Raw genomic sequence first — 19,616 nt, forward strand, 5'->3', positions numbered from 1 at the left:
CAAAGAGATTAAATAATAAAAAAATATATCTGTATTTATAAAGGTAGTTACTACCATTTCTGGTTCTTTATTCTTTTTTGTAGGTTCAAGTTTTTGTCAGATTTTATTTTACTCTGCTTAAAGGATTTACTTTAACATACTTGTAGTTATATTGTCAGGTTGTTATTATTTTCTTCTTTTATATGTTAAAAAAAAGCATTTATTTTATCTTTGTTCCTAAAAGATATTTTCATTGGGTGAAAAATTCTAGGTTGACAACTTTTTTTTTTCCTGTCCGTACTTTAAAGATGTTGCTCTGGTACTTCCTAGCTTACATAGTTTCAATGAGAAATCTGCTGTCATGTTCATTTTTGTTCCTCTGTATGTAACATGTAATTTCCCCTCCTCCTATTTGGCTTTTGAGATTTTTCTCTTTAATTTGTCTTTAAGGAATTTTATTATGATTTTATGGTATATTTTTATTTTTGTTAGAAGTTTTCTGAGGTACTTATATGTGTATATTTATAGTTTTTATCAAATTTGGAAACATTTTGACATTTTTTTTCCAAATATTTTCCCCCACTCCATTTGTGACTCTAATTACATATATATTTGGATACTTGAAATAATTTTCAATGTATTTCATTTTGGAGAGTCTCTATAGCTATGTCATTGAGTTCACTAGGCTTTACTTCTGAAATGTCTAATCTGCTTTTAATCTCACCCAGTGTGTTTTTTATTTTAACATTATAGATTTCATCTCTAAAAAATCAATTTTTGTCTTTTTAATATGTTCTATGTCTTTACTTAATATGTTTAATTTTTCTGCTATATTTTTGAACATATAAGACATAACTAGAATTAATAATTTAATGCCTTTGTTGACTAATTCTATACCTGTGTCATTTCTGAATCAGTTTTGATTGATTATTTTATTTTTCTCCTCTTCATACCCTGTAATTTTTGGTTGCATGATAGCCATTGTGTAATTTTCCTACTTAAGTGCTGGATATTTTTGTGTTCCTGTAATTATTTATTGAGCTTTGTTCTGGGACAGTTATTTGGAAATAGATGATCCTTTTGGACCATTCTTTCAAAGTTTGTTAAAAGGGACCAGAGCGATGTTTAATCCAAGGTTAATTTTCTCCACTGTTAAGGCAAAATATTTATGAGTATTCTAATTCATTCCCCATGGATCATATAGTTTTCTATTTTGGCTATTGGGTTGGCATTATTCCTGCCCCTTTGAGAGTGTCAGACACTGTCCCTCTAATAATTTCTACTGGATCTTTATCCAGTATGGATAGTTTCTTTGTACACATGCTTAATCAGTATTCAACTGAATTCTTGACAGGGACTTTCTGCAGTTCTCAGAGTTCTCTCTGTACAGCTTTCTCCTTTCCTGTACAATGCCCTGGAAACTTTAACCACTTTGACTTCTCCAGATTCCTAGCTCTGTCTCCTTACTTCAGGGAGATTGCCAGACTCTGCCTGTATTTCCCTTCTCTGTGCTGTGGCCAAGAAATGTTCTTCAAAGGAGTAAGCTGCAGCAATTATTGGGCTGACTTTGCTTATTTTCTTTTTCTTAAGGTCATTGTCTTTGTTGTGTCAGGTCCTGTTGTTTCATATATTTTGTCCATTTTCAAAGTTGTTTAAATAGGAGAGCAAATACATATCCTTTTAGTCCTTCTTGGTCAGACATAGAAGTCAGAGTGAACTATTTTTAGAAATATTATGACAAGTAGATCTTCAGTGGAATGTGGAAACTAACACTTATTGAGAATTTATTATTTTGGGCTCTATGTTCAATTCATATTATCTAAACCACAAGGTGAGATAAATACCATGAACTCAATTTATAGGTAAAACAGAGACTAGAATAATTTATACAAAAGCATACAGCTAATAAATAACAGAGCTAATTTAAGTCTAGTTTTGTTTTCTTCTTGAAGACATTCTCACACTAGACAGTCCATATAGACCTCTGCTAATAAATTTTCACCCTTAAAAGTGTATTTACCAGCCTATCACCAAACAATGTTCTATTGGAGCCTATAGGAGGAGACTTGGCTCACAGGAACATGAATAATACATGGTTTTCCTAATTAAGTCCAATATCTCACATTGGTTCCTCAGAATGGGTGAACAAAAGACCATAATGCATCTCAATGTGACCAAATAATAATAGGTCAAAACCCATTTCCTACTAATGCCAGTTTAGCAGCATCATCTACACATTCAAAGGCTTGTTTGCATCATTTCTACATAGTGCTTAAAGTTGAGATTCATGTATTGGTATGCTAGAGAATTTTTACTCTATAGTCAATGTGCACATTTTGTTTTGTTTTGTTTTTTAGAATTCAAAAAGTAGCATGGTAAATACTTTAGCTACAATTTAAGGGGAAAATATATATTATAACTTCCAAAATAATTCCTGGACCCAGTGTTTCTGGACTTTGATCAACTGGAATGTGTTCTATAAATGAATCTCCCTTATTATAATAACATTGTACTCTCACAGGGTAGACACAGGGTTTTGACCCTCTGAAGTGACCCATGAGAGAGGCTGAGCCACTGAGTAACCATGGGATATAGCAGTGTTATCTCTCTTGCACCTTAACCTTTCTTGTGGCATCTTTCTTCCCAGAAACCAATTCTTTATCATCATGTTGTGAAACATTATCAGTATACCCTCAATCTCCCACACACCTTTCCACAAGTGAGGCATGCCTGGGAATCATATCTTCTCACTATTGGAATGGGAATCCTTATATTTAAATGTTGTTGTCATTTGCTTATCATGAAAAGATGAGAAACACTGAGCTGGGCTGTTGATATCATGTGCCTATCAAATAAATTTCAGTAAATTCTTCATAGATAAACAATCCTCTTGAATATTTAAATAAATGAACAAATATATATTGTATTCCACTCAAGTTATACACTAACTTTTGTACACTCTCTTTATATAGCTAAATGTATCTATACTGGTACTTAAAAACATGACAATTGAGGTGGAAAGTTTTTGGACATAGAACTTCGGTCAATGTCTGAATATGAAAACATTCAGCATTCAGAATGTCTGAATATGAAATGTCTGAATATGAAAACATTCAGAGTAAAGAAGAGAATTGGGAATTCATCTGTTAGGGGCTAATTTTCACTCAAAAACATTCCAGATTTATTAATGTAACTGTTTACATAATTCAAGAACACATGTGCATTACATTTGTAAAATCCATGGCATGAGTAGACCCTGTGAAAGGACAGTAGCAGCAGCCAGAGGTGCAATGAGATCAAAATTTCATTCTTTAAAATTACAAACCCTTCAGACAGTTAGCATAAGGTCTTGCATAGAGAAAGTGCTAAATAAATGTTTGCTAGATTTGAATCAAATAAAGATTGATCATACACATGAATGCATTGTTTCTGGGAAAGTCATGTAGAACTTGACCACATGCCTATGGATTCTCCAGGTTGGCTGCTCCTCTGCCGGCTCCAACTATTACTATTATTACTATTACTGTCGTGTCCTGGGACATTGTACTTCTGGCCTTTAGAGTGAGGTTTTATAAAAATCAGCACATAAATTAAATGTCTGGTCAATAGCAGCCAATATGTATTGTCCAATACTTGAATTGTCCACATGATTAAATATATGACTTAAAACTTCTTTAGTACTCCTTCAGGACAGATTTAAAGAGTTCAAATTGAAGTCAAAACTTCAAATTTATTTTCAATTATATGTAATGTCATAAAAGCTCCCTTAGATGTGAGAAATGGAAAATAGTCTCTTACTATTTACCTTTTAGGAAAATGACCAGCAAGCAGAAAAGGAAATGTACTCACTAGGTGATATAAAAACCAATACTATGTGGTTACATGTATGGAGCAGACTTTTAAGCCAGTTACCAAGTCTAATTCAAGAACATGTGACACTGCACCTAGGTTCCTAGATAGTCCCAGAAGGGAGACCCTGGACATCCTACACCCAAGCAAGTAAGGGCTGGAGGCATTGAGATTATGAAATTAAAATCATTAATTATGTTAGATGTTGTTCCATATCTACACGGTCACTCCTTCAATTCCTTCAGAGCTCTTTGTTTAAATGCCCCTTAGTAGAGACATCTTTATTCATCACAGTCTTATCTTTATCTAGTTCCTCACTCTGTTATGTTTATTCTCTTTCTTCTTACTCTGTTTTATTTTTCTTATTAGCACTTATACCACCTAACATAATATATATTTACATTGACTTGTTAATTTCATTAACAGGGAATTTGGTTCATCCACTTATGTGTTTCTAGCACTTATAACAGAAGCACATAGTATATGCTCTATCAATCATTCACTCAATCTGTATTAATAAACACAATTGAACATATGGATAATTATTATCTATATACTACCTGCTCTGAACTAGGCATTGGGTAGATAGTAAAGAACTGGCTGTCTTCATGGAGTTTACTGTTTTGTGGGATGATCAGTGAAGCTAAGAAGCTGAGATGTCAGTTTTCTCAATAATTTGTCTCTTTATACTCTTTACTCCCCGCTTCAAAACGTAGCATTACTGTCAAGGAAGTAGTGCTCTTCACAGGTTAACAGACCCTCAGGCAGTCTAAATAACTTTTCCTTTTGAACTTCAAAGCTGTCTTTGATGTTCATTATAGTGTCTGGAGAAAGCTAGCACATGGTAAGCTTTGCCCTCACATCTGTTTGGCTGACCTCATTGTTCTGTGCTCTCTCAGGCCAAAGGACACAAAAAGGACAATGACTGTATCTAAGGGATGAAATATTTACTTGACCCTTTCCTCTCAGAGAACACTCCATCCTGGCTCACCTCAATGTCTTGGGTCTGAGGTTAAGCTATTTCCATAACATGGTCTGGAAAATTTCTAAGCAGTTTCTCAGAAGGCAGAGGTGTCTCTTCCTCAACACCACTATTCTTTCCCTAGAAAACACATAGTACATATTATTCCACCTGGAAACAGGAAAACATTAGGCTTACCAGAATGTAATCAGGCTGTTGGTTGTTAAAGTAGAAGTTCAGTGCTACTGGGGCAGCATGGCACAACTGAGAAGAAAAGCAACTGAGAGGCCAGAGGTCATGTATTTGAGTCTATAATTTACTACTTGCCAGCTCTGTGACCTTGCTGAATAAATGCTGAGAATAATAGCAATATTTATCTGCTATGAAAATGTTGAGGGTTAAATAGGAGAATATATATAAAATGCACTAAGCACTTGTTATATATCTCATTCAAAACTTTTGCTGTTATTAACATTAGAATAACAGCTCAGATTTCTTTCTTTTTTAATTTTTTTTTTGGCAGGGAGAGCACAAGTGAGGGAGGGGCAGAGAGGGGAACAGAGGATCTGAAGCAGGCTCTGTGCTGTCAGCACAGAGCCCAGCATGGGGCTTGAACCCATGAACCGTGAGATCACAACCTGAGCTGAAGTCGGACACTCAACCGACTGAGCCACCCAGGCACCCCAATAGCTCAGACTTCTTAATATTAGATATTTAGGATAAAGGCTAGATATTAGATTCCAGACTAACTCAAGCAGCGTCTTTATTTAGATTTAAATTTCGGTATTAAAAATGAGAGATTTGTGTTGCATCTTCCACTGTTATCTGTCAGTACATGTCTGTGGCTATTCCTTGCATATGAATACCAACTTCACGTTTGTACATTGACATATACATCAATGAGTTGATCAGTTGACCAATTGATAGAGGTTTATATTCTGACTTTCCCAATGAAGTAAAAAAATTCTCATGAGCTTTCTTGCATCTGCCATCTCCATACTTCTCCACAGTCCAGACCTCACAATATGTCCTTCCTGCTTCCTAGCTGTGGACACAGGGACCACAAATTCCTCCACATTTATACATATTAATAAAATTAAAAGAGAACCACTGATTGAAATCTCCTAAACTTTAAAGTTTATCATTTTCTGACTTGAAGTAATCAGTGTCACTTTCTTATTATTTACTGACTTGAGTGACCAATGTTCCAGAGAGAAAAATTTATACTTAGCCCTTAGGTATAATTAGAAGCCTGCCCCCTGTCCGAACTGCAGCTCTAACAATAAGCTAATAAGCCACTGTCATAGAAAGATTGAGCTTCTGGGTCTATTGCCTTTTGATGTGCCCTGGGGAGTGGTAACTGTTTAGGAATTATTTCTCTGTTGGTTATAGTCCTCTGGGGCCTACTAGCATAGGTACCAGTGGCCGTCAGACCCAAGCAATGTAGCGCAGGAGCCATAAAAATCAAGGCACCAGAGAAGGCTATAAACTTCCTCCTGGAAGACACAGGCAAAGTGGAGCAAGGCAGAGAGAGTGTGCAAAGATGCATCCACCGGCTTGGATGTGCCAAAACAGAAGCCTGCCCCTCAGGCCAGAGTGCCTGGATGCAAATAGGCCTCTTTTTCAGGAAGACCGGTGTGTGTTTCAGCCTGCTATGTCTGCAGTGCCCTGGGAGTGATATTCTGCCAAGAAGTGAATCTCTGATTGCTATAGTCCTGTGGGACACAGGAATGCAAGCTTACCTTGGTCTCCAGGGCCAGCCAATCAGAGGGTGTTCCCTGGATGGCAGCTGCAAAACTGGGTCTCCAGATGTAGGTAGAAGCTCCCCTTCGAGAGGTACTGACACTCTTGTGTGCAGCAGCAGGAGAACGCAAAAATGGTGAGTACTGTTTGGACAGAGGCAGAGGGGAAGTACAACAATGGTTCCCACTGAAAACAGAAAAGAAAAAGAAGAAAAGAAACGGAAAAGAAAAGAAGAAAAAAATAAGGGAAAAAAGGAAAAAAAAAGAAGAGGAAAAGAAGATAGTACCTACTGGTTTTAGCAAGGCAGAGCAAGAGCAGGAAGACGTCACCTACCAGCCTCTGTCCCTGAAGAGTATCTCAGCAGGCTGTTGCACCTCAGACCAGTGCTTCAAAATTAGGAAATGAGACTCTTTCACACAAAGTCTAGGTGAACTCTTTTCAAAGGCTTTTTCTGCACTGGGCCCTGGGGCAGGTAAGTCTCTGGGTGAGCCCTTTAAAAGCTGTTCCATAGCTCACCACAGCCACGTGGGTCTCATGGGCACAAGCCCCAATGGTCTTCAAGCCAGGTGTTTTGGGGATTTGTCTCTCAGGTGGAGCCTCAAAAGTTGGAGTGCCTCATGTGGGGTATGAACCCTTCACTCCTCAGGTAGAAGCTCCTGGTTTTGAGTCTGTTCCCAAATGTGGGTTGCCACACCAGTGTTGGGGCTTATGGCAAGAATGTGTCTCAGCCTTTCCTTTCTGCTTCGAATGTGAAGGGGTCTCTCTCCCTTAGTTTTTTTAGGGTTTATTTTCAGAGGAAATTGTTCCATATATAGCTACAAATTTGGTGTGTGCATATGTGCATAGAAAGAGGTGAGTTTACGATCATCTCACATCACCATTTTGAACTGGACCCCCTATTTATTTTTTTACATCAATTATTTTGTGTTAAAAGTAAATTATCAAAAAGTAAATTGTAGCAATTGTAAATGGGATCAATCCCTTGATTTCTTTTTCTGTTGCTTCATTATTGGTGTCTAGGAATGTAACGGATTTCTGTGCATTGGTTTTATATCCTGTGACTTTGCTGAATTCACGGATCCGTTCTAGCAGTTTTTTGGTGGAATCTTTTGGGTTTTCCATATAAAGTATCATGTCATCTGTGAAGAGTGAAAGTTTGACCTCCTCCTGGCTGATTTGGATGCCTTTTATTCCTTTGTGTTGTCTGACTGCTAAGGCTAAGACTTCCAGTATTATGTTGAGTAACAGTGGTGAGAGTGGACATCCCTGTCTTGTTCCTGACTTTAGCGGGAAAGCTCTCAGGTTTTCTCCATTCAGGATGTTAATGGTGGGTCTTTCATATATGGCTTTTATGATCTTGAGGTATGATCCTTCCATCCCTACTTTTTTGAGAGTTTTTATCAAGAAAGGATGCTGTATTTTGTCAAATGCTTTCTCTGCATCTATTGAGAGGATCATGTGGTTCTTGACCTTTCTTTCATTGAAGTGATGTATCACATTGATTATTTTGCAGGTAGTGAACCAGCCCTGCCTCCCAAGTATAAATGTCCCTTGGTCGTGGTGAATAATTCTTTTAATGTATTCTTGAATCCAGTTGGCTCATATCTTGTTGAGGATTTTTGCCTCTGTGTTCATTAGGGAAATTAGTCTGTAGTTCTCCTTTTTAGTGGGATCTTTGTCTGGTTTTGGAATCAAGGTAATGCTGGCTTCATAGAAAGAGTTTGGAAGTTTTCCTTCCATTTCTATATTTTGGAACAGCTTCAAAAGAATAAGTGTTAACTCTTCCTTAAATGTTAGGTAAAATTCCCCTGGAAAGCTATCCATCCAGCCCTGGACTCTTGTTTTTGGGGAGATTTTTGATTACTAATTTGATTTCTTTACTGGTTATTGGTCTGTCCAAATTTTCTATTTCTTCTTGTTTCAGTTTTGGCAGTTTATATGTTTCTAGGAATTTGTCCATTTCTTCCAGATTGCCCATTTATTGGCATATAATTGCTCATAATATTCTCTTATTATTCTTTATATTTCTGCAGTGTTGGTTGTAGTCTTTCCTCTTTCATTCTTGATTTTACTTATTTGAGTCCTTTCCTTTTTCTTTTTGAACATACTGGCAAGGGGTTTATCAATTTTGTCAATTCTTTCAAAGAACCAGCTCCTGCTTTCATTGATTTGTTCTACTGCATATTTGTTTGTTTGTTTATTTGTTTGGTTTTTTTTTTTATTTGTTTCAATAGCATTGATTTCTGTTCTAATCTTTGTTATTTTCTGTCTTCTGCTGGTCTTGGGTTTTATTTGCCGTTCTTTTTCCAGCTCTTTAAGGTGTAAAGTTAGGTTGTGTATATGAGACTTTCTTCCTTCTTTAAGAAGGCCTAGATTGCTATATACTTCCCTCTTATGACTCCCTTTGCTGCATCCCAGAAGTTTTGGGCTGTGGTGTTATCATTTTCAATGATTTCCATGTACTTTTAAATTCCTCTTTAATTTCTTGGTTAGCCCATTCGTTCTTTAGTAGGATGTTCTTTAGTCTCCAAGTATCTGCTATCTTTCCAAATTTTTTCTTGTGATTGATTTCGAGTTTCATAGTGTTGTGGTCTGAAATTATGCACAGTATGATCTCGATCTTTTGGTACTTGCTGAGGGCTGATTTGTGTCCCAGTATGTGATCTACTCTGGAGAATGTTCCATGTGCACTCGAGAAGAATGTGTATTCTGTTGGTTTTAGGATAAAATATGGTCCTGTACATATCTGTTAAGTCTATCTGGTCCAGTGAGCCATTCAAAGCGATTGTTTACTTGTTGATTTTCTGTTTAGATGATCTTTCCATTGCTGTAAGTAGGGTGTTGAAGCCCCTTAATATTGTGGCATTATTATCAATGAGTTTCTTTATATTTGTGATTAATTGATTTATATATTTGAGTTATTTTACATTTGGAGCATAATTGTTTACAATTATTAGACCTTTTGGTGGGTAGACCCCTTAATTATGATATACTGCCTTTTTTATCTCTTGTTACAGTCTTTATTATCAAATATAGATTATCTGGCATAGGTATGGCTACTCCAGCTTTCTTTTGGCAACTGTTAGCATGATAGATGGTTCTCCATCCCCTTACTTTCTATCTGAATGTGTCTTTAGATCTAAAATGGGTCTGTTGTAAATAGCATATAGATGTGTCTTTTTTTTTTTTTCTTATCCATTTTTTTACCCTATGTCTTTTGATTGGGGTATTTAGTCCATTGACGTTTAGAGTTAGTACTGAAAGATATGAATTCATTGCCATTATGTTGGTGGTGTTCTCTGGTCCTTTCTAGTTTTTGTTGCTTTTGGTCTTTTTTTTTCTTTTCTTTTCATCTTTTCTCCCCTCAGAGAGTCCCTCTTAAAATTCCTTGCAGGGCTGGTTTAGTGGTCACAAATTCCTTTAGCTTTTGTTTGTCTGGGAAACTTTTTATCTCTTCTTTTATTTTGAATGACAGCCTTGCTGGATAAAGAATTCTTGGCTGCATATTTTTCCATTTAGCATATTGAATATATCCTGCCACTCCTTTCTGGCCTGCCAAGTTTTTGTGGATATGTCTGCTGTGAACCTGATTTGTCTTCCCTTGTAGGTTAAGGCCTTATGTTCCCTTGCTGCTTTCGTGATTCTTTCCTTGCCTGAGTATTTTGTGAATTTGACTATGATGTGCCTTGTTGATGGTTGGTTTCTTTTGAATCTAATGGGAGTTCTCTGTGCTTCCTGGATTTTGATGTCTGTGTCTTTCCCCAGGTTAGGAAAATTTTCCACTATGATTTGCTCACAAAAACCTTCTACCCCTTTTTCTCTCTCTTCATCTTCTGGGACCCCTATGATTCTGATTCTGATGTTATTACTTTTTTATAAGTCACTAAGTTCTCTAATTCTTATATCGTGCTCTTTTGCCTTAGTCTCCTTTTTTTTTTTCTGCTTCATTATTCTCCATAAGTTTGTCCTCTATATCACTGATTTGCTGCTTTGCTTCACCCATCCTCGCCACCATGGCATTCTTTCGAGACTGCAGCTCAGTTATAGCATTTTAAATTTCTTCCTGACTAGCTTTTACTTCTTTTATCTCAGAAGAAGGGATTCTAACCTATTTTCAACCCCAGATAGTATTCTTATTATCATGATTCTAAATTCTGGTTCAGACATATTGCTTGTAACTGTTGATTGATTCCCTGGCTTTCATTTCTTCCTGTTCTTTCTTTTGGGGTGAATTACTTTGTTTTGTCATTTTGAAGGAAGAAAATAAATTAATTAAGTAAATAAATAAATACATAATTAAAAACAACATTTAAAAAATCAAATAAAAGATGCTAGATCCTAGGTGTGTTTTGGTCTGGTTGTTGATCTCTATTCTTGATAGAATAGAGAAAAAAAGGGAAAGGAAAGAAAAAAGAAAAGAAAAGAAAAGAAAAGAAAAGAAAGAAAAACAAAGGAAATCGTTTAAAATTTTGAAAAAAAATGAGTACAATAGAATAAAATGAAATGATGAACGTAGAATAGAATTTTTAAAAATTACAAAAAGTGAAAAATATAGTAGAAAAAAATTAAAGAAAAATCTTTTTTATAAAAACAAAAAATAAAAATAATTTTTCCCTTTCTGTATTCAAGAATAAGAAAAGAAAAAGGGAAAAAAATAAATAGATGCACCAGCAAACAGAATGAAATAAGATTGAAATTACATCCAGTTTCCCCTAGAAGTCAAACTATGAAGCACTTTATAATCCATAAACTAAGCTGGCGGAGAGAATTGTGTTCCTCAAGAGCAGCGTTGGTCCAGTTGTGCGGGGCTTAGTGTAATGGCTCCGTTCTCCACTAGATGGCGCTGCTTAATTTACTGGGGGGATTGTTGTGGCGTTTGTAGGCGTGTATGTGCATGCGCCGGAGGGGCGAAAATGGCATCACCCAGCTACCCGGCTCTAGTTTCAGAACTCTGTGCTCTTCCTGACCGGCAATCAAGCACCCTTCCTTTGTCTCTGGCTTCCGTCCACTCCCACTTCTACAGTCTGTGACCAAGTCTTCAGACTACCAGGTGGCAACTCCCTCTCGAATTTTACCTCAAATGGGGCTGTTTTCCAACCCCTCACTTCTGAGGGGCTGCACTTTGACCTGCTCAAACCCTCTGGGCGAGGGTCTCCCTGAGCAATGGCGGGGGTGCCGGCCACCCCGGGAACATTCGCTCCACCGTCCTGCTGTCGCTGTCCAGAGACTGCGGCAGGTGCCCACCCACCCCAGAAAAAGTTCGCGTTGATGGCGTAGCAGCAGCGTTTCAGGGATTATGGTAAATCTCGTGATTTTTCTTTTGGATATGCATGCAGGAGTAGAATTACTGGTTTATAATTTATATACCTTTACCTTTACTAAAAATGTCAAATTGCATTTAAAAGTGGTTATACCAATTTAGACTCTCAGAAATAGTATACAAGGAACCTAATACAAACCTTAATACTCAGTGGAACTCCAAAAATATTTATTGTGCTGAACTGAGGACTAATATGTTTAAGCGTTAATAATCTAAGTTACTTACCATAATATGGATTACTTTATTAGATCTTTTTTTATATATTTTTATTTTATGTTCTCTCTCTCTCTATATATATATAAAGAGAGAGTGTGTGTGCGAGCAAGATGGGGACAAGGGCAGAGGGTGAGAGAGAGTATCTCAAGAAGCATGCTCCATGCTCAGTGGGGAGCCCAACACAGGGTTTGATCCCAGGACCCTGGGATCATTACCTGAGCTGAAACCAAGAGTTGGATGCTCAACCAACTGAGCCACCTTGGTGCCCCTAACAGATCTTTTATTGAGATAGATTTGATAGGGATGGGGGAAAAAAAATAACAAGGGTCTTTGGTACCTTACAGAATGGGAAGATTAGGGTTACTGAGTTGGTATAGAAGGACAAAAAGCCAGAGAATAGAAATAAGCCTCTTGTTTGATGATTTTTCATAAGGCCAGCTTTATTTCCTACCTTTCTTCATGACACATCTAATCTAACTCAGCTTTTGGTCCAAACATACAGTTTTAAAAATTTTATACATAATTGCTTCCTACAAATATTTTTGTGCATCTGTTTTAATTAGAGAGATAGAGAGAAGAGCTAATTATCTTCCTCTTAATAACAGCACTTCATATGCTGGGGAACCATGTGTGAACAAACGCTCCCTTTTCTAAGCTAAGCAAGAGCAGTTGCTTTTCCCATCTGATGTATTTTTCAATAATTGAACATGTTTATCATTTTCCTTTGGGATTGCTTCCAAACCTCCCTCTTCTTTACAGTGTGAGGCTCCAGACTGTCTCCATTATTCTAATGTGAGCCTTGCTCCACTCCAAATATAGGACTTAGAAGGAAAACCCAATTTTGCTTTTATATTCATTTCATTACAATGTGAACAGAATGTAAGGTTTGTGATTTATCTTTAGATAATTTTAATAAGCATCTGTAGGTGTGATTTTGCCATGCTGGGACAATAAATAACAAATTAAATTGGTAAAAGCCTTCCTTTCTAAGATACAAAAATAAAACAATGTGATTTAAAAGACCCATAAAAAATACTGAGAAATTTTAAATGGTATATGAAATAGAAGAATACAGAGTAGCAAACCTCAAGATTAAGAAATTACTAAGTATAACATCTAATTAGATTTTTCTTTTTTTCCTGTACAAACAAGTTCCCCACTTTACATAAGGATAGTTAATATTAATAGGAATGAATGAGATTTGGAATACTGTTTCAAGCCAATTGGAAAATAAGAAAACTAGAGTAATATTTATTAAATGCATTTATCATAGTCTTTTCTGTTTCTTTCCTAAGTTATTTCACAAAGGAAACATTTCAAAAATGTGTAAGACTTAAACTGAAATAATTATAATTATAAATTATAGTAACAGTTTCCTGAATAGGAAAAACATTAACGTATTTTTTCTAGCTTTATTGAAATATCATTGACATATAACATTGTATAAATAATGTTAACATATTTTAGATTGGTATTTCTTCCTTTTGGAGGTATTAACAGCTTAGGAAGCAAAATAAAAATGCTTTGTCTATAGTTTAAAGAAATATTTATATTATCACAAGAAAGACAGAAGTCTTTTATCCAAAGTTTCCCAACGTTTGGATCTCACTTAAATTAAGATGTAAAATCCAAGAAAGAGAAGTTGTGTTATAATTAATGCCTATGTTAGACGAACTCATTCTAGTTTTTGAAGATCAAGGTGCAGAGAGATTCCTTGCCCACAGCAAGGATGTTACACATGCACAAAGAATATCAGGCCTATGCCCTTCCCTAAATTGAAGCCTAGGGTAGAGATTCTAGACAGTTAATTTTGGATTAATGAAATCTATTTGTGGAAATAATGATCAACATAATGACCATAATAAGAGCTAAGAAAATAATCCCTCTTTCTTTTTCTTTTTTTTTTTTTTTTATCTTTTGAAAACCAGCAGCATAAGTGACCTGTGGACCTCCACTACTTAGAGGAGGTATGTTTAATCCTGATGTTCATTTATAAAGCATTTAGCTTAAAAGGCAAAGAATTATTCCTAGGTAATTGTTTCTTAGAGCAGATTTATTGTGACTAGAACATTTGTGTTTATGTGTGTGTGTTTGGGAGTGTTGTTTTCCTGGGCACATACAGAAGACAGATTGTTGACAGTAAATGTTTAGTCAAGGGTGAGAATACTTTTGTTTTAGTTACAGATCCTTTCTACCAGCCAGATGATATTTTCTCCTTTAATCAGTGCCACAGAAGCTTTTGTGCATTATAGGAATGCTGCTAAATATGATGAAACAGCCACATCTTTTAATTTAGTCCCAGTAGGAGAATAAGCTATTCTTCTTTTACTAGGCGACAGACGGAGACTTTTTATGTTACCTAAGGCTCAGCTGTGCGAAGCCTTTGAGAGATGGTGCTATCATGTTGGACTTCTTGAATCATTTACCAGAAGCAAATGGCTGTCTCTGTTTTCTCCAAAGCATTCCTTTTGAATTGGAAGGCTTTTTGGAAATGAACCTATACAGGCAACACGTACACTTTTAGGACATTGTTCCACCGTCTAATTCTTAATAGGTGTGATAGGACAAAAGTAATTAACATATGAGGAAGGTTGTGGTTTGGCCTGCTCAATTCCCTATCTTTCCCTGAATATAGAGGAAGTTTCCACCAATTCCAGGCAATTCTTTAGGCTTTTATGATGCAAAATTGATGGAATGAGGATTAGACAGAAAGGCCCAAACCAAAGCAGATGGATTTTTTACAGAAAAGAAGAGCCCAGAAGAGAACTAGTGTCTAGAGGTCTGTAGCAAGGCACATCTTTTGCTAGGGGGCTCTGTGAAGAAATTACATAAAGAAAGAAATTATATAAACAAAGAAATCTGGATGACAGAATGATGTGGAAGCATAAGCAATTTCTAGGGAAGGAAAGAAAGTGGCTTCCAGGGCCTTGGGGCATAATAAAATAGGAAAAGAAAGGATTTTAATAAGTTTTGTTGTTTATGTAATGTTTCCTCTTTAAAGATGTTGAAATATGCATATAAACATTGGATGTCCTGTCTGGATTACATATCTCTGAATTTAACAGCCCTCTGGGACTGAGCCAAGTGACCAAGGCTTCCTTAGGATTATATCAGTATGATTGTTACAAGCTTTTGTAATGGGTTTTTTGTTTTGGTGCTTACTGTCTCAGACACACTTTGATACATTGGAAAATTTCCAGTGATGAGACATGTCTGTGGGTAAATGAATATCTTTGAGCTGATAAGACTTATTTATCTACAAGGCCACTTTAGACATCCATGAAGTATTCTTTGTGTCACCTAAGCAGTGTATCTGCTGACAGTGCTGTATCATACAATAAGATTTGTGATATGTTAGAGATAAGAGATGGTGAATGGGGATGATGGAGTACAACATCTTAACAGCCTGAAGGTGAACTGGAAAAAAATCAAAATCAAATTTCAAGAGATGTATTTGCCAGTAAGAGTCTAAAGAAAACTTGTCAGGGCAGGTAGAAGTAAGTAAATCTACAAGGCAGTTATCAAGTCACTTAAGTCTTCATTTTGTGCAAAATATTCCAGTTGAGTGGAACTCTAACTGACCACTTGCTGAATGTTCTCTTGAATCTCTGAAGTTTTTCTGGGACTTTGACTTTACTAATAAAAGATTTTCAAAGGAAAATCTAAGCATCCCTCAAGAATGATTTCTGTTTCTAAACATACATGTAAGATTCTATATGATATAATCAATTATATTTAAAATCTGTTCTGCCCACTTCCAGTAGGAGTTGCAGGGTGCTACCGGTAAGCCTGACTCTACCCAAAAGAAACACAATGGGCCTAGTCACATTTGCTCACCTCCTTGCTATTTTGCTCATTTTATATAATCTACTTACACCTATTTTTGTGTACAAATAGACTGGGCTGTCAGTCACAAAAAGATGCCTTACATGGAGAACCATGATTTCGATTTCAGATGAGGTCTACATCATCCTCTTGCTGTGACAAAGAGTTTAGAAAAAGAATGATGGAGATACTTTTTCTTGAACGTCCTGAGAGCACATTTACACCGCTCCCTTGTAGATACTTTAGTGCTTTAAGTAACCCTATGAGGTATGTGTGTGTGTGTGTGTGTGTGTGTGTGTGTGTGTGTGTGTGTATACATACATATATATATATATATATTCAGGTAAGTAATTCAAGTTGCTCTAATAAACAAACCCCCAACCTCACTAGTTTCACACAGTAAGTGCTTACTCTGGTTTATACAAAGTCCAAAGTGAATAGTCCTATCTAGCAGGAGGTCTTCCATGAGGTCATTCAGAGACTCAAACACCTTCTAGTCTGTGGCTCTACAGTCCTCTGGGGGCCCAGAGTCCTCTTCTAAATTCTCTGTATTCACTCAGCAGTCAGGAAAGAGAGAGCATAGAGTGTACCTTGGAAGGCTTATATGCACCAGAGCTGAAGGTGGCATCCATCACTCCTCCCCTTTCCCAATAGCCAGCATCATCTGGCTACATTAGACTATAAGAGAAGCTGGGAAATACAGTCTAGCTCTTTGGCCAGAAGGAGAGGGACTTGTTGAAACACTAGGCAGTCTCTGGCATAGTGTTATTGTTCCCACTTTACTGATGGGGAAACAGACATAATGGGGTTAAGTAATATACCAAACTCACCTAGCTAACAAGTGGTGAGCTAGAATCTGAACCCAGGAATCTGACTCCAGAACAGTCTTTTTAAACTATGGTACATACAGGGCTCCCTCCCGGATAATTAATGCAAAGTACTTCCCATTATTTCAAATGAGTAAAATGAGGTAGAGGAATATAACATGCCTCCTCCTAGTTCATAAATTACAATACATACAGTTTGCTTACTCTGTGGAATCACAGTCCCATTTAGGATGAGTGCATGACCTTCTGATTTCAGTGACTTTCTTTCTGAGTATCTTTGGGGAAGGGGGGCATGCATGTGTTCCAAACTCAATGAGTATTTTGGAGGTGAGCCAACTCATACTCTATCACTTCAGACCCTTGTTTAAAACAGCAAGCCACTAAGGAAGCCAATGATTAGAATTAGAAATCTTGGGGTCAAACAGACAGGCAGTATGGCATGGGGTTAAGAGGCAGCATCTGGAATCAGAGCTCCCAAAGCAATAAAACCCAATGCTGTCTCTATGATGTACTGGCTGTGTGACTTAAGTTACTTAATCTCTCTGTGCTATAGCTGATTCATTTGTAAAATGTTGAAAATGATCATATCTACCTCATAGGTTGTTATGAGGATTAAATCAGTACATGTTAAGTGCTTAGTATCTGACATAAGCAATCAGAAGAAGTTGGTTATTACTGTTGTTATTGTTATTTACTTGCACCCAATCAAGCTAAAGATATGACACACAGTTTTGCTGACATAAAAAAAATCCTGCATCTCAGTAAATGTCAATTTCATCTGTTAACTCATGCTATTGGGGCCTAGCCTCCTTCCTCCTCAGACTTTAATCCATTGGTAAGTTCTGTGTGCTCTACCTCAAAAGTATTTATTATACTAGTTCTGTCCATCTTCCCTGCCCCACCCTTGTTTAGACCCCTATCATCTCTCGCCTAGACCATTGCAAAACCCTTCTAAAATGTTCTCTACTTCTTGGGCCCCTACAATCCAGTCTTCACACAGAAGTCAGAGAGATCTTTAGAAAATATAAATGAGACCATGTAATTCCCCCAATTAAACCCACTGATTCCCACCTCATTTAAATAAAATTTCAAGTCCTTCCCTTGGTCTTTGTCTTAGAGAGTCCTAAATTGTCCAAGATAGTCTTAGCTTATACTGTTGTTCTAAGATTATTATTAATATCACCTCCTTTCATTCTCCAAAGTGTCCTGACCTAGTTGATAAATTATATAATTACCGTGCTTATGGGATCTGGAGCATCCTTCCCCTAAGTAAATATTATAAATACTACATGGTAATAAACCTTTTCTAGAGGTGGGAGTCTCACCTCCTAAATTAATCAAAGTCCATAAGCCTTAAATACAATGCTTGAGGCAGTTTGAGTGTAATACTGAAGTTCAAATTTAGTTTGACTGGTTTTAGCCATATTTCAAAAGAAGCAGTGAGTTACTCATATGTGAGCAATTCTGCCCCTGAGCCCTGCCTTCTTCATGGAGGGATTCAGCCAGCTCTCCAGCACAGCCTGAGTCAACAGGCTACTGTCCAGGCTGCACTGTGGCTATTACATGTAGGCTCACTGGTGGACTGTGGACCCTCACTCAGTCTAGTCTCTTGGAGAATTTTCAGCCCTCCCTTATAGCAATACCTTCTCCCTCTCTGCTTGTACCCCACTTGGAGTGGTGAGAAGCTTTACCCTTTGAATCCCTTTTTTGCCTGGGGAATATCTCTTTTCTCATCCCCTGAGGGTTGGGAAAATAGAAAGTGGCATTTAACCTCCCTTGTCTAATACCTACCTGTGCCTAGTAAGGCTGTGTGCTCTGTGTAAGGTCCATCCACTGAGAGAAACAAGAACCTATTTCTAGTCCTTATCAGACTTTTGTGATTTGGCCTATGTCTACCTCTTTGACTTCATCACCTTTTATTCTTCCCCTCTGTTAGCCGTACTGCCTGCCTGTTCTTTTTGGAATGTTTTAAGCTTTATCCTGCCTTAAGGCCTTTGCACCACAGTTCCTTTTACCTGGAATGCTGTTTCCTGATCTGGTTGGCTCAGCTAAATGCCACATCTCTGGGAGGCCTTCCTTAATGACACAAAGTAAAGTAACTTTCGCAATCACTTTCTCTTTCGTAATCCTGTTCTATTTCCTTTACAATACTTATCATTATCTAATGTTACTTTGCTGGTTTAATTGCTAATTTTCTTTCTTTCAAAAATAATTATAATAAATAATAATAATAATAATAATAATAGTTACTAGACTTATCATGAGCCTAACATTTTTCTAAATGCTTTACATTGATTAATTTTTAAAAAATCTTTACAGTTATCTTATGAAATAGGTATTATTATTATGGACAAAGAAACTGAGTTTAGAGAAATGATGAAATTTACCTAGTGTCACAGAGAAGAAGCCAGGATTCAAGCCTAGGTAGTGTGGCTGCAGTGTCTAATCTGAACCACTAGGTAAGGCCACTTCCCACGAAAGTCCTCCCCGGATGACAGAACTTGCCTGTCCTGTGTGTTGCTGTATCTACCCCCACCCTTCTACCCTACTGATACTGTGATTTATAAGTAAACTTTAGTCTTTGTCCTTCTGGCACAGAGCTCCTGAAACCATTGGAATTTCCTAAGTGATGAGAGCAATAAGGCGTCTTTTGTTATGTCAATGTGTGGCTTTAGAAAGCTATTAAGGATGGTTGCCTGAGAAACCAATCATGTGATTAAAGGGTTGGAACTTTCAGTCCCACCTTCTTCACTTCTGGGGGAGAAAGGGACTGTAGATTGAGTTTAATCATTAGTGGCCAGTGATTTAGTCAATCATGACTATAGAATGAAGCCTTCACAAAAACCCGAGAGTATAGGGTTCAGAGAGCTTCTGGGTTGGTAAATGTGTGATAATA

The 19,616-nt window shown here is 37.0% G+C and overlaps 1 protein-coding gene across 14 annotated transcripts in view; it reads left to right on the plus strand.

The window, feature by feature from the left end:
* The window catches only part of LMNTD1 (lamin tail domain containing 1), a 485,471-nt gene that overhangs the window by 212,371 nt on the left and 253,484 nt on the right, over positions 1-19,616 (plus strand). For 11 of the 14 annotated variants that reach the window (XM_058743304.1, XM_058743305.1, XM_058743303.1 and 8 more), the window contains one exon: positions 13,997-14,035. The exons of 2 other annotated variants lie outside the window; for them this stretch is intronic. The gene's annotated coding sequence lies outside the window, so the exon portion shown is untranslated. The remainder of the gene's footprint in view (positions 1-13,996; positions 14,036-19,616) is intronic. One more of the 14 variants, XM_058743307.1, reaches the window with a different exon arrangement.

The sequence above is a fragment of the Neofelis nebulosa genome, chromosome 8 (genome assembly GCF_028018385.1).
Source record: "Neofelis nebulosa isolate mNeoNeb1 chromosome 8, mNeoNeb1.pri, whole genome shotgun sequence".
In the NCBI taxonomy this organism is placed as follows: Eukaryota; Metazoa; Chordata; class Mammalia; order Carnivora; family Felidae; genus Neofelis; species Neofelis nebulosa.